Source organism: Cupressus sempervirens, chromosome 1 (genome assembly GCF_028749045.1).
Source record: "Cupressus sempervirens isolate cs-2001-9-10 chromosome 1, ASM2874904v1, whole genome shotgun sequence".
NCBI lineage: Eukaryota > Viridiplantae > Streptophyta > Pinopsida > Cupressales > Cupressaceae > Cupressus > Cupressus sempervirens.
The window spans coordinates 205,861,142-205,876,947 of NC_143118.1; the positions used below are offsets into that span (position 1 = coordinate 205,861,142).

The window sequence follows — 15,806 nt, forward strand, 5'->3', positions numbered from 1 at the left end:
AGGAGAGATTACCTAATGTCCAATAATCTATCACGCAAAAGCCCTTTGGGAACAACTCTGCTAAAGTTATTGTTCTCCAAACTTCTGGCAGATGCAGATAACAACTACATTTGATATTAGAGATTTTGAATTTAATGTGCGATAGACTGTTTATAACATTTCTGATCAAAAATAATAATAACATTAGTCAATTGAACTACAAAATTATTGAAACATCCAAGAAAAACGAGGACATAGAGTTCCTTCAAGTTTCTCAATTCGGAGAGACAATCTGGGATGGTACCGCTGAGATTATTGTTTCGAAATCGCCTGGACAGCTGATCAAAAAAATTGTAATTTGCTTGGAACAGTCATTTGGAATTAATAAAACGTATATGTAACGGATGATCGGTTTTGACTCCACTCACAGTATCTCCAATCTTGTTAAGTTGCATAAATCAGGTAAGATTTCTGATAAATGGTTGTCCTGGAAAGAACTGTTCCAAACAAAAGGTAGAAAAAACCAAAACTTATGAGTAAAACTTAAATTATTGTATTCATTGTCAATATAGTTTATAAATTCGATTGCATGTATGTTTTGTATTGACAGTACATTCTACCATTAAAAAATTAGAGAGGTCATTTCTACTTTTTCAGCTCTCAGGATAGTCCTGATAATGAATCACAAAATGGGATATCCTATTGAATTCAAAAAGTACGACAAAAATTATCTTGGATTGTAAAAAACAGATAGGTTTCCTATATTCAATCCGTACCAATAGATCAAGAAAATGAAAAGAAAAAACAAGATAAAAAGAGTTCTCACATGCTTCTCACAAGACAAATTCGTTCCTGATAGATCGCTAATGAATACAATGAGATAAACACAATCTCATCAGCGTTTCCTACATGACCCAATTGCCATAACGTGCAAAATAATATGTAAGTGATATGATTCAACTTACATTTCTACAACTCTAACTGTATAGTTTTGATTGGTAAAAGTGCACCAACTGCAGTTCAAAACACATCGTTCTAAAATCATCATTTTTATAACAAAAGCAATCTCAAATTTTAATCTCAAACATATAATATCTATTTATTTTTTCCACAGTAAGCCAAATTGATCTATATTTCATCGATAATAATTGGTTTAGGAAACCATCTATCATAAGAATAAAACACTCAAACTTACCATCGTCTCCATCAGTTGCGATCTCAGTGTTGAATATTTTATAATATTCTAAAGCACTAATGAGTGGTCCTAATGTAGAGATAAATTCAACGGAAGCGAAAACAAAAGGAACCAGCACTAGAAAGAGATAGATAATAATTGTTCTTCTAATTAATTCATCAAATGAATAGTAAATACACTTGCTCTTCTATAGATTTCTTCTTCCTGTAATTTCATATCCAAAAACTTTCCCTAAACCTAAACCTAGAACTCTATTTATACTTGCTAAGATGATCTACAAAACATTCTAGATTATTACAAAATAAGAAGAATAGGTTACAGAATACCCTAGATCAAAATAGAATGGGGAAGAATGACCCCACAATGATCTGTATGAATCCCAAGAAAAGATTTTATTGTAATGACAAAATTGGGATAAATTCTTCATGGAGAAATCTCGTCCAAAATATTTAATGTGGGTGCTCCTACACCATACTCCCCAAGAAATTTTATCTCAAGCCCATTTGAGATGAGTGCTTGTAGAGTGGTACCTTGCTTTTTGATATCTTGTTCGATCATCCACAAAGCATCTACACCTGAATAACCTCTGAGTTTTACCAAATACTGCTTGGACTCCTTTCCTATTATCTACTTTATGACTTTGGTGTCAAGTATCCTTTCTAGCTATGGTGTCTGCTTAAATGGTAGATTTACCTTTTGGTAGCCTCTCATTCTTGAGATTTTCCCATACTAAATTTCTGACATCAAATTCTAAGTGTCTCCATTTTTTATCTACATGCTTCTTATACTTGTTAGAGGTTTGTTGGAGTTGTGCTTTGACTTCATCATGGATTTTTTTATGGTTGTAGAAAATTCTTCTCCTTGGACACTAACTTGTTGCTGTGAACTCATATCTCTTAACTCAAAAATCTCTCAAGGATGAATTCCATACACCACTTGAAATAGTGACTTTCCTATACTTCTATTGATGGAGTCATTATATGCAAATTTAGCGTGGGGTAGGATTACATCCCATTTTGTTGCATGTTGTCTTGTGAAAGTTCTTAACAAATTGCCCAATGTTCTAATAACTACCTCTATTTGGGCATTAGTTTGAGGGTGGTAGGCTAATGAGAATGATAAATTGGTTCCTAGTTTTCTCCATAAAGTTCTCTAAAAGTATCCTACAAACTTCACATCCCTATTTGAAACTATGTTGAGAGGTAGCCCTTGAATCCTTATGACTTCCTTGGAAAAGAGATCTACTATATGAGAGGCATCATAGGTTGACTTACATACTAAGAAGTGAGCCATTTTTCTGAACCTATCTACTACAAAAAATACACTATCATGCCCCTTTTGTGTCCATGGCAGCCCCATTACGAAATCCATTATTATGCTTTCCTAGGGTCTAGATGGTATTGGCAATGGTATTGTCCTTTCTTTGGCCTTTTGAAAAATCATACATGTTTCCACAAAGTTTTTAACATTAGTTTGAAGTTTAGGCCAATATCAGTATCTTCTAACCAGTTTTAAGGCTTTACCCAAAACCAAAATGTCCACCCATTATTCCACTTTGCTCCTCTTTGATAATGTTTATCCTCATTGAGCACCTAGGTACACATAGTTGTGCTCCTTTGAAAAGAAGTCTATCTTGTATCCAAAAATTAGGAAAATATGCATGGTATCTTTCACCAAACTCCGCACCTACCTTGTAGATGTCGCCAAAATTTGGATTTGCTAAATACATGTCCTTGAGTGCTTCAATTCCAACACTTTCTAGCTATATCTGGGAGACAGTCAGATTCCCTCTAGTAAGAACATCAACAACCTTGTTTGATATGCCATTCTTATGCTTGATGGTGAAGGTATAGGCCTATAAATGCTCCACCCATTTCATTTACCTATGACTTAATTTGTTTTGGCTATTCAAAAAACTAAGTGCTTGGTTATCGATATACACAACAAATTATTTTGGCAACAAGTAGTGTCTCCACCTTTTGAGAGCTTAAACCAATGCAGACATTTCTAGGTCATATGAAAAATATTTCTTCTTGGATTCATTGAGTTTTTAACTTGAGAAAGCCACTGGTTTTCCTTCTTGACTAGGAATTACCCCTATAAAAACCTTGCTAGCATCACATTCTACTTGAAAAACTTTGTTAAAATCAAGTAAAGAAAGAATTGGCTACTCACTAACCTTTTTCTTAAGCAATTCAAAAGCTTCATTTGCTAATTGACTCCATGCAAACTTACACTTCCTTTCTCTTTTAATGGTTTATAACATAGAAGCACATATATGACTGAAATTTCTTATAAATTTTCTATAAAATGTAGCAAGACCATGAAAGCTTCTAACATCTCCAACTATTCTTGGGGGTGGCTAGGATAGTATAGTACTTACCTTATGTTTATCCATCTTCAAGCTACCTTGGGAGTTCACAAAACCAAGATATGTTAGCTCCTCTTGCATAAACAAATACTTTTCCAAATTTATTACCAATTTCTCTTTATGAGGTCTTCTCAAAACCATGTCAATGTGCTCTAGGTGTTCTTCCTTTGTCTTGCTGAAAATTAATATTTCATCTAAATATACTATGATGAACTTACCATTGAAGTCTTTGAGTATTTAATTCATAAGTCTCATGAAGGTATTAGGAGCATTAGAGAGTCCAAATGGCATTACCTTCCATTCATATAATCTGTCATTGGTTTTGAATATTGTCTTCCACTCATCTCCAACTCTTATCCTTATTTGATGGTACCCACTTTTTAAGTCAATCTTGGAGAAATACTTTGCACCTCCTAAATAATCAAGAAAATATTCAATTCTTGGTATTGGAAACATCTATCTAATTCTAATCTTATTAATGGCTCTAGAATCAATGCACAACCTTCAGGTTCCTTCATTCTTGGGTGCCAAAATAGTAGGTATAGCACATGGGCTTAAGCTTTTTGTAATCAAGCTAGAATCGAGTAACTCCTTTACTTGTCTAACAATCTCTCCATTTTATTGTGATGTCATCTTGTATGCAGCTTTATAAGGTAAAGTAGCTCCAGGAATGAAATCAATACAATGACTAATGTCTCATATAGGTGGTAAAGACTTTGGAATACCTTCTAAAATCAAATTTTCATATTTATCCAAAAGTTCTTTCACTTCATTAGGAATTGCCTTCTTCGTTTCAGCCTCCTTTCTATCATTTCCAATCGGTTCTTGTGGTTGTAGGTTAGGCATCAAAAGAAAAAAAGGCTTAGGTTCATTCTTCATGTCCCTTAAGAATTCCTTTTTATCAACCATCGTAATTTTGGCTTCCTTCTCTTTATTTTTTCCACTTCTTCATGATTAGCAAATGGAATCAATCTAATCATGTTTTGATCCTTGTTGATGGTGTATATATTGAGTTTTCCATCATGTTGTGCCTGTAAATCATATTGTTAGGGCCTACCAAATAATAGGTGGCATGCATTCATGTCAACTATATCACACAAAATTCTATCCTTATACTTTCCAATCTAAAAATCAACCCATGCTTGTTCATTTACAAGAGTTTGTTGACCCTTTGTTAGCCATGAAACATTATAAGGAAAAGGATGAGGTATCCTCCTAAGTTTTAACTTCTAAACTATCTCAAAAGAAACTAAATTCTCAATAGATCTTAAGTCAATAATGACTTTACATACCTTACTTCCAGATTTGCAAGTAGTCCTAAAGATAGTTTTTCTTTGTGGTGGTTCCATGGTAGTAGGCACTTTCAAAAAGTGTTATTTTCATCAATAAACTTTCTCTTCTTTTAGGTACACTATCTAAGTTAGCCATCTCCTTCTCTTACTATTCATCATCTTGTATCAAATGTGTTCTTCTTGCATCTTATGAACTTGAACTTGCTCTATCCAGACACCTAGATGCATAATGTCCCTCCTTATTGCAATTGAAACAAATAATTGGACTTGCCTTTCTACCACCAGATCCACCTCTTGAACTACCTCTTCTATGTAGGATTTGAGTAAATGTGCCAATCAAATCCATGAAGCCTAAGAATACTTGCATGTACAAAACCTATCATAGAGAAGAAAAAGACAAGAAGAGGCAAGAGTTTGATTTGAAAAACATGCAAAATTGTATTCTGATAAAGAAAATATTATTCTTTTTTATTGCTAATATCAATAATAAATTATCTCAAGTTAATATTTATAATGAGAGATCGTCCTTATAAAGGAGATCAAAACCCTAAAAAAGGTCTAACCTAGGTTGCATCAAAATAATTAATAAAAGAATTAATTATTAGATGTCTAAAGTTTAGCTTAAGCAACTAGATTTAATTAGGAAATATCTAATTACTCTAACAACCCCCCCTTAAGATAAACTTAGGGAGTAGCTAAAAACCTAGAAACTACTGCTGAAAGTGTATTTGGGTCCTGTCAAACAAGACCTAATGAGGTATCCAAGCACAACAAAATCTCTGTAAAGAGGAGAAATAAAGAAAACCACATGGGAAAAACTCTATTCTCAAAAGAGATGGAAAATATGCTAGAATAAACTAGTGAAAGACTGAAGAAGCCTCCAAACTAGTGAATGTATCAAAAGATAGGAACAAAGATGATCATGTTGAACACCACTGAAATATGTAGAAGCTGTAAAACTTTGTCAAAAGTAACTGCTGATCTAAAGAAATAGAACTTAACTAGGTAGAGAAGACTCTAATCTATATCAAATCAGTAGGCACATAAAGGTAAACAACTGAACTCAAAGATATAGATGGCATCAAACACCGAAGCTTGAAGATCTGATCAATCGAACCAAGGAAGCATGAGAAACAATAGAAAAACCCCCCCAATGCAGATAAGGGTGAGGTGACATGCAATTGAAAAGTCGGGCCAAAAGAACTTTAAGTCAAGGAACCATGACCAAGTTGCACAAAATAGTACATGTGTGTACTAAGGTGATCAATCTTAGACATGACATGAGGCTAATGTCATGGAAGGGACACTCATTGAACAAAGGAAGATGGCAAACAAAGGCAAAACATCAACCTCCCATGGAACTTTATTAGAGTAGTGCATGTACAATAAGGCACAAGATGTAATGAATCCAAAGAATATAGTAATCTAAACGAGTGTCCTCAGATGTAAGGAATCAGAAGGAAAATAGCTGAAATGAAAAATACAAATGTAGTATGACACTTTATCTCAGTGTGTTTGCAAGAATGAATATAAATGATGTCTATAAAGATTAGAAAAGGCAATTTGACTAATACAAAAGATAGTACAAGTCATGACGAATCATCTGAAGCAAATAAATTGATCCCCATACCTAAAACAACCAAGTTACCCACTAGAATGCAAAAATGTAGAAGACTGAATAGAATGTGCATAGAGAAAATTTTGAAAAAACAACTAGCATCACTAGAAAGAGCTCAAAAAGAGCTTTCCAATGATATAAAGAATTCCCAAATTAGAGATCAGATGCTTAAGATATGCTTCCTAGAGTGCAAAAAAGAACTCTAGAATTTGATAGTAGAAAAAAGCATCAAAACAACATCAAAACTAAAAACTAATTGTACCACTATAATAGACTTGGAACTAGCTTTCTGGTGATATCTCATTTGCAAAAAATGGAGTCCGTATGCTTGAGATATGAGCAAAAACATGAAGGTAGGTCCAAACAAACGTTGAGGAGGTGATAGGAAGTAGTGATGCAGTGCTGACATGGCATTGATGTTAGAAAGAGACAAGCCCAAATTTGACAGTCAAACAACCGTCAAGGGAAAAAAATGCCATAAAGTGACCCCTATCTGAAAAAATATCTGACCACCAGAAACATAATGCCAAACAAAGGGCCAATGCCAAATTAAAAACTAGTGGCCAAAAAGCATGTGTGAACTGAATGATGCAGTAAAGAAATGACTTTTTTAGGGAAAACCACAATTGTAATGCCATAAACCCCTAGTAGAGAAGCACACCAAGGAGTGCCACAAGAAGATTTTGATGAGATTAGGGCCAAGAAAGTGCAACTCTCACAAATACATGGTAGACAACCACCCATATTCATTCAAACTACCAAAAAACACCAAATTTGGAACCTCCCATTATGATGCATTAGGGGGGGTTCTTCTATTGTTTCTCATGCTTCCTTGGTTCAATTGATCAGCTCTTCAGGCTTTGGTCTTTGATGCCATCTGTATCTTTGAGTTCAATTGTTTGTCTTCTTATTTGAGTAGTGTCATCTGAGGGCACTTGTACAGATTATTGTATTCTTCAGATTCATTATATCTTGTGCCTTATTTTACATGCACTACTCTGATAAAGTGCTATGAGAAGTTGATGTTTTTCCTTTGTTTTCCATCTTCCTTTGTCTAGTGAGTGTTCCTTTTGTCACATTAGCCTCATGTTATGTTTGAGATTGATCACCTCAATACACACAAATTTCTTTTGCTTTGATTAGTTTCTTACTTTATCTCCTTATGATCTTCATGGTTTTTTCCTCTTCCTTGAAAATTTCCTCTTCCGCTATGATTTTTTCCTCTTCCTCTGCTATTTTATTCCTGTTTTCTTTTCAATTTGGCTTTCACCTTCAATGCTAGTTGATAACACTTTTGTACTGTATTAGGACACAATAAATTAAGTTCTTCTTGAATTCTCAACCTCAATCCATTGAGATATCTAGCAACTTTTACACTTTCACATTCACTTTGCTTTACCCTCTAGTTTAATTTTTGGAATTCTTAAGTATAGGTAGTGACATCTAGCTCCTTTTGTCTAAAACTTTGCCTCCTTTGATGAAGTTGGATTTCATAATCATCAGGTAAGTATGTTTCTCTAACCTTGGCACACATTCTTTCCCATGAAGTTATCAAGTTCTTACATTCTTTGACCCTTTCTCCTTGAGTGAAATTCCACCAAGTGAGGGGTGGTCCTTCAACTTTAACTTCGCAATTTTTACCTTGTCATTTTCAACTATATTTTCACATTCAAAATGGTTATTGAAGGCTTCTATCCAATCCACAATAACATCAACATCCATCTTTCCAAGAAGATGGGTAGGTCACCTTTGGCATCTTTCTTACCAACACTTTCAAGGGCTTCTATGAGGTATCTTTGGTCTGTAGGTAAGTTAACCACCTCCTACTCAGGGGTATCCTCTTGTTCCCCTTCTTCCTCTTGATTTGAGGAAACCTTTGCTCTCTTTTCCATCTAGCCCATCATCTTTCCAAATTCACCTAATAGCCACTTACTAAATTTCTCATGTTCTTGCATTTTCTTTTCTAGTTCAGCATTGGTGACCATGTTTGATGTTTTAGCTTTTGATTCTTATCCAAACATAAAATCTAATTGCCTCAGGAGCTTTCCCCAAGCTCTATACTAGACATAAAATCTAATTGCCTCAGGAGCTTTCCCTAAGCTCTGATACCAAAAATGATGCAGAGATAAATTCAACGGAAGCAAAAACAAAAGGAACCAGCACTAGAAAGAGATAGATAATAATTGTTCTTCTAATTAATTCATCAAATGAATAGTAAATACACTTGCTCTCCTACAGATTTCTTCTTCCTGTAATTTTATATCCAAAAACTTGCCCTAAACCTAAAACTCTATTTATACTTGCTAAGACAGTCTACAGAACATTCTAGATTATTACAAAATAAGAAGAATAGGTTATAGAATATTCTAGATCAAAATAGCATGGGGAAGAATGACCCCACAATGATCTATATGAATCCCAAGAAAAGATCTTATCATAATGACAAAATTGGGACAAATTCTTCATGTAGAAATCACGTCCAAAATATTTTATGTGGGTGCTCCTGCACTAGGTCTGTAGTTGGATTTACCTTTCTCATCTTGTAAAGCCTTGAGAGAAAACACTACCTCCTCTTGTGAGTCGTATATGAGGGGCACTTGTACAAAATTATTTTTCTCATCCAAGCTTACATTCCAATCAATTTGCATGTTTATCACAATTTTGAATTTCCTATATTTAGAAGAATTAAGCACCTCAATTTCTGTGAAGTAAAGTACAACTAAGGTTTCAATATATTGCCTTTCTAGGCGCAAAGCTAATGGTGTTGTAGAGTCTTTTATAGTTAGCGCTGATTGCAATACATAGATTTGAGGAACATTGCAGCTATTATTTTGATTTTTAAAATCCATGGAATGTGTGGATAATATTGGTAGAGTTGTGTTACCTAAATCTATTCCTTTGTCAGTCAACCAAAACTGATTGAATTCATCTTCAGGATACCTAATTGATTCAAAGGAAAATAAAATTAGTCTATTGATTCGAATGTAAATATAAACTTGAAAATTTTATTCTACTATGGCACCTTCTTATGAAGATTCAAAAGTAAATTATAATCATGTTTATGAAATTGAGAAAGAGCTACTGATATGTTGAAGAAACTGGGAAAGTAATAAATACCTGACATGGCCGGTTGAGTTAATACCACCTTTCTAGATGCAAAGCCAATGGTGTTGTAGAGTCTTTTATAGTTAGCGCTGACTACAATACATAGATTGGAGGAACATTGCTACTATTATTTTGATTTTTAAAATCCATGGAATGTGTGGATAATATTGGTAGAGTTGTGTTACCTAAATCTATTCCTTTGTCTGTCAACCAAAACTGATTGAATTCATCTTCAAGATACCTAACTAATTCAAAGGAAAATAAAATTAGTCTATTGATTTGAATGTAAATATAAACTTGAAAATTTTATTCTACTAATTCGACACCATCTCATGAAGATTCAAAAGTAAATTATAATCATGTTGATGAAATTGAGAAAGAGCTACTGATATGTTGAAGAAAATGGGAAAGTAATAAATACCTGACATGGCCGGTTGAGTTAATACCAAGATCACATCAAGTGACAGAGCTCAACATGTTGAAATATCTCGCACATTATTGGTTGCCCCTTGAGCCAAATGCCCACCTACCACCTATCATTTTGTAGAGTTGCAAATTTGGAAAAGAGGTGGAAACATTTTTGGAAATGAGACAAAAGGAATGTATTGATTCATTCATTTAGTTCAGCAGATCAGAGAGTTGAAGAGAGATCAGAAGTTGCAGAGCAGAGCAGAAGAGGAAAAAGGAAGAAAGTTGATCAACAGATTAAGTCGAGTGCAAAGACAAAAGGAAGTTCATTTCATGTCTGCAGTTGCACATGCTTCTACATGTCATTCTGTAAGTTTGTGGTTTATTAGTTTTGACCTATGAAGTAGTGATTGCTCTAGGTGTTATTGTATGTAGCCATTAGAGCTACAAGTTTTAAGTTTTAAGTTTTTTACCCATTTGAAGATTTAGCGTTATTTTAGGATTTTCTAGTTGAAGCTGAATGCTCCCAAATTTTGTAATATTTTTAATCAGAGTTGAATAGAAAAAAAGGATGCATATTTGAATCTATTGTTATTCTTCTATTCATTACATTTAAGAATATTATTGTTGTATGCTTCAAGCTTTGGCTCTCTAGTTTTAATGGTGGTAACATTCATGTTGGAAGTTTGTCACTCGGTTTGGTCTTTGTTTGGGTTTTAACTCTATAGTTATTACCGAGCTCACTCAACATCTACTTTTGTCAAGCATCACCCTGCAGTGGTGACTGAGCTCACTTGACATCCACACTACCAAGATCACTTAGCATATACTCTTGCCGAGTTTCCCTTTGAGTGCCGAGTCCACTCTGTTCCTTCATGTGCCAAGCACAAACTATCACTCGACACCTTTATGTGCTAAATTTTTTTTTAAAGTTGTGATTTATTTTTTCACATGGTATCAGAGCTTTGAGGCTCCATATCCATAGTGAGTTAGGGAATTTGATTTTCTGGGTTATTTGGCATCGCACGAGATGCAAAAAAGATATGGCAGCAGCTACTATCCTTTAATGGACAAAATTATGATATATGGGCAAAGAAGATGAAAACCATAATGGTTGCAAATGATTTATGAGATTTTGTGATTGGTGGGTTCAATGATCTGATAGACCCAACTCAGTATGCCCCCCTCACAAATGCACAAAAGACTCAGTTGAAAGAGTCAAGGAGAAAGGATCCTAAGGCATTAAGTCTAATTGAGGCAGCAATGACAGAGACAATTTTTCCATAAATTGCAGCAGAAAATTATGCAAAGGAAGCATAGGATATCCTTGAGATGAACTTCAAGGGAACTAATAAGGTCAAAGTAGTAAAGCTATAGATGATCAGAAGAGAGTTTGAGAACTTTTAGATGGGGGATAATGAACCTATTGCAAAGTTCAACTTATGAATCTCCACTTTGATAAATCAGCTCAAATCAAATGGAGAAGAATATGATGACTAGAGAATTGTTGAGAAGATATTGAGGAGTTTGCCTTAGAAATATGACAATATTTTCATGACCATAGAGGAGGCTAAGGATCTCACCACATTGACCATGGATGAGTTAATGGGAACTCTTCAAACTCATGAGCACCAGATAAATAGGTCAGCTACTACTTCCCAAGAGCAATCTTTCAAGGCTCAAGAGAATTCAAGAGGCAAGGGGAGAGGTAGAAATGGCTTTGGTAGAGGCTCAAGAAACAGAGGTCATGGAAGGAATGGTCAAAATAATGCTGGTGCGGAAAGCTTAGGAAGAGCAAGGAACCAAGAGGGAGCAAGCACCTCTCAAAACAACTCTAGAGGAGGTCAGAAAAATTACAACTCCAATAAGAGTAATATTGAATGCTACTATTGTCATAAATATGGGCATTGTGAAAGTGAATGTTGAAAGAAATAGGGTGATTAGTTAAATTAGAATGCTAATGTGGTTGATGTGAACATGGGAAATGCAAACAATCCCATAGCCTTCATCATGTGTAACATTGGTGAAGAAGGAAGCCCTAAGGTATGGTTACTGGATAGCAGTTGTAGCAACCACATGAGTGGTAATGAAAGTCTATTTTCTTTCATTGATAAAACTTTTAAGTTTGAAATTAAAATGGGAAATAATGAAACTATTCCCATAGTGGGCAATGGATCTATTATGGTCTGCACCAAGCAAGGTGAGAAGAAGGAGATTCAAAATGTGTATTTTTCCCTCGGTATGAAGCACAATTTGATGAGTGTTAGACAACTCATTCAAAATGGATGCAAGGTGCTGATGGAAAATGGCAAGCATGTCATTCATGAGAAGGATGGAAATAATAGATTACTTGCAGCAGTCCAAATGACAAAGAACTAGATGTTCCCATTGAAAATAGAGGCATGTTTCTCTTCTCAAGTCAGTGCTACACCTCCCAAACATGCATGTACAGCAGCACACCAACAATGAGCTCTTAGGAGCTTGATTGAAGACCCCTCCAAGTTTTGGCATCTTAGGTATGGACATCTAGGCTTTGCTGGTTTAAATTTGTTGTCCAAGAAAAGAATGTTAGAAGGTTTTCCAAGCATTGTACATTCATATGACAAGTGTGAGGCTTACATATTGGGTAAGCAACATAGGCTTCCCTTTAATTCTAGAAATTCTAGAAGCGTTAGAGCACTAGTAGAATTGGTGCATTATGACTTGGTAGGCCCTATGCAAACTACTTCTATTGGGGGGAATACTTATTTTATGATATTCATAGATGATTTTAGTCGTAGGACATGGGTATATTTCTTGAAGAAATAATCTGAAGCATTTGAAAAATTTGTAGAATGTAAAGCCTTGGCTGAAAAAGAATGTGAACACTATATTAAGGTCCTTAGATCAGATAGAGGAGGGGAGTATACCTATAATATGTTTGTAAATTTTTGTAGGTAGAATGGCATTAAGAAGGAGCTGACAGCTAGCTATACTCCACAACAAAATGGAGTGGTTGAGAGGAAAAATATGACCATTGTTGAAATGGCAAAAAGCATGATGAAAGCAAAAGGACTCCCAACTGAATATTAGGGAGAGGTTGTAGCAACAGTATAGTTTATTTGATTAATAGGTGTCCTACAAAATTAGTTCATGATAAGATACCTCTTGAGGCTTATGCAAGAGGCAAATGGATAATTGAGCACTTGAGAGTATTCGGATGTGTAGCATATGCGCATGTGCCTAAGGAACAAAGGCAAAAGCTGGATGATAAAGGTGTGATGTGTATCTTAATAGGGTACAACTCAAAATGAAAGGCCTATAGGCTATATGATCCAATTAACAAGAAGATCATCATTTCAAGAGATGTGGAATTTTTTAAAAATCAGTCATGGGATGGCGTGGTAGATGAATCCTCAAGCACTACAAATAAAGTGCCTACCATTGAAGAGGAAGAAGATGACATTGGTGATCAGCATGAAGATGGAGTAGCAAATATAGATTGTAGACAAAGGGCAAAAGGGAAGCAACCCTTAACATTAGCTCCAAGTACTTCAAGAAAACCTTGGGCTAGTGTGCAAATCAGTAGTAGTAGCAATACTAAGAGTTCAGATCCTGCTCTCACCTCCCTATTTATTAGAAAGACCAAGAGTCTAAAGGAGATATACCAAGATGAAAGGTATGAGGAAGATTATGATGAAAGTGTAAATTTTGCATTTTTTTCTCATAGTGATCCAATATATTTTGAGGAAGTTGTGAAAGAGGAGAAATGGTGTAATGCCATGGATGAGGAAATACATGCTATTGAAAGAAATGAGACATGGGAGTTAACTACTTTACCTCCTAAGGAACAAGTAATTGGAGTGAAATGGGCATAAAAGACCAAGTGCAAAGCTGAAGGAAAAATAGATAGGAATAAGACACGTTTAGTGGTCAAGGGGTATAAGCAGCAGCATGGCAGAGATTATGATGAGACATATTCCCTAGTTGCAAGAATGGAAACCATGCGTGTTGTCATAGTAATTGCAGCCCAACACAAATGGAAGGTGTATCAAATGGATGTGTAGTCCACCTTCCTAAATAGTGTATTGAAGGAAGAAATTTTTGGGGAGTAACCACCTAGTTATGAAGTTGCAGGTGAAGAACACAAGGTGTATAGAATGAAGAGAGTTCTTTATGGGCTCAAGCGAGCTCCAAGGGTGTAGTACAACAGGATTAACCTGTATTTGATGAATAATGGCTTTAGCAAAAGCAATGGTGAGCCCACTCTCTACATCAAGGCAGAAAATGGTAATGTGTTGATTGTTGTCTTGTATGTAGATGATTTAATTTTCACTAGAAATGATAATTTTCTAATTGGTGAGTTCAAAGAGCCATGAAAAATAAATTTGAAATTACAGACCTAAGTCTCTTGAAATACTTTCTAGGCATAGAAGTAAAACAAATGCATGATGACATCTTCATCTCTCAAGAAAAATATGCAAGGAAGATCTTGGTGAGATTCAAAATGTAGAACAATAAGGCAGCCCCAACACCAACAACAGTATGCCTGAAGTTGAGCAAGGAAGATTGCAACAAAAGTGTGAATCCAACACTATACAAGAGCATGGTTGGAAGTCTGATGTATTTGACTGCAACTTAGCCAGATCTAATGCATGCAGTAAGTTTGATTTCTAGATTTATGGAAACACCAAAAAATTCCCATTGGCAAGTAGGAAAGAGGGTCCTAAGGTATGTGAATGGTACCAAGAGATTTGGAATTTTGTATACTGTAGTAAATGATTTCAATTTGGTTGGTTATATAGATAGTGATTGGGATGGAAGTCTAGATGATAGGAAGAGCACTTTCGGATACATGTTTCATATGGGATTAGGTGCAATTTCATGGGCATCCAAGAAGAAAACTATTGTTGCTCAATCTACAGTAGAGGTTGAATACATAGCAGTAAATGCAACAACATGCCAAGCTATTTGGTTAAGGAGGATTTTGATAGACTTGAATCAAAGGCAAAAGGATGGAACCACAATTTATTGTGACAACATCTCATGAATTGCATTGTCTAAGAATCTAGTCTTCCATAGGAGAAGCAAGCATATAGAGATTAGATATCACTTCATCAGAGAGTTGGTAGAAAATGAAGATATGAAAATAGAATTTTGTAAGTCTGAGCAGCAATTAGCAGACATTTTCACAAAGCCATTAGGCATTGGAACCTTTGTACACCTAAGAGAGTGTCTTGGTATAGTTGATTTGGATTAGCAGTGATCCTTGTTTTTTTGGGTCAGGACAAAGAAGGAGTGTTGAAATATCTCCCACGTTATTGGTTGCACCTTAAGCCAAATGCCCACCTACCACTTAACATTTTGCAGAATGATCAAAAAATTTAATGCTCGATAGGTGAGATTCAAATTTTGAAAAGAGGGGGAAACATTTGTGGAAATGAGACAAAAGGAATGTATTGATTCATTCATTCAATTCAGTAGATTAGAGAGTTGAATAGAGATCAGAAGTTGTAGAGAAAAAGAGGAAGAAGGAAGAAAGTTGATCAGCAGATCAAGTCGAGTGTAGAGATAGAAGGAAATTCATTTCGTACCTACAGTTGCATGTGCTTCTTCGTGTCATTCTGTAAGTTCGTGATTTATTGGTTTTGAACTGTGAAGTGTGATGTCCCTTTTCTTTTTGGAGGAATTAATTATAAAGTTATCAATTAAAATATATATATTACAAGGTAACTTTATAAATTAAATAATAATAAAAAGCATCTAGAGGTTGCTGGAAGAAGCGAAGAAAAAATTAAAAAGGGAGGCCGACCTATCAAGGAAAAAGAATAAATAGGCATTGAGGACTCATTTCCTATC

At 35.0% G+C, this 15,806-nt stretch overlaps 1 pseudogene; it reads right to left on the bottom strand.

Moving 5' to 3' along the window:
• The window catches only part of LOC149576843 (putative LRR receptor-like serine/threonine-protein kinase At1g67720), a 36,392-nt pseudogene that overhangs the window by 14,843 nt on the left and 5,743 nt on the right, over positions 1-15,806 (bottom strand).